Below are 941 nucleotides of genomic sequence, written 5' to 3' on the forward strand. Positions count from 1 at the left end.
ATTAAAAAGGTCTAGTCACATAATAGGTTCCTTTATTGAAGTATTTTCATTCAAAGATTTAATATTTAGTCATTAAAACACCCTTCGCGACTTCAAAGGTAACTCGAATAAGTTAATTTCAAAACTCTAATTTTCTTTTAAAAATTCAATCTTTTTACATTAAAAAGGTCTAGTGACATACTAGGGACCTTTAATGAGGTATTTTCATTCAAATATTCAATCTTTACACTGTAAAACACTATACGGGACGTCAGAGTGAACTCAAATAAGTTTAACTCAAAATACTTTTCTTTCAAATATTCAATCTTTATACATTGAAATTGACTAGTGACATAAAAGGTACCATTATTTAGGTACTTTCATTTAAAGATTTCACATATACTCATTCAAACACTCTTCGCGACTTCATAGGTAACACGAATAATTTTAAATTTAAACTCCTGATTTATTTCAAAGATTGAATCTATATACATTAAAAATGTTTAGTTACATAAAAGGTACTTCTATTGAGATATTTTCAATCAAAGATTCGATCTTTACTCATTAAAACACTCTTCGCCACTTCATAGGTAACTCGAATAAGTTTAAATTAATACACTTATTTTCTTTCAATGATTCAACGTTTATACATTAAACAAGTCTACTAACATAATCGGTACCTTTATTGAGGAATTTTCATTCAAAGATTCAATTTTTACTCATTAAAACACACTTCGGGACATCAAATGGAACTCGAATAAGTTGCACTCAAAACTTTTATTTTCTTTCAAAGATTCAATATTTGTACATTAAAAAGGTCTAGACACATAATAGGTTCCTTTATTGAGGTATATTTTCATTCAAAGATTTAATCTTTAGTCATTAAAATACGCTTCGCGACTTCATAGGTAACTCGAATAAGTTAATCTCAAAACTCTCATTTTCTTTCAAAGATTCAATCT

The sequence above is a fragment of the Cornus florida genome, unplaced genomic scaffold (genome assembly GCF_030987335.1).
Source record: "Cornus florida cultivar Cherokee Brave unplaced genomic scaffold, ASM3098733v1 CherokeeBrave_3.0.0_Hap2_Chr08, whole genome shotgun sequence".
Lineage (NCBI taxonomy): Eukaryota > Viridiplantae > Streptophyta > Magnoliopsida > Cornales > Cornaceae > Cornus > Cornus florida.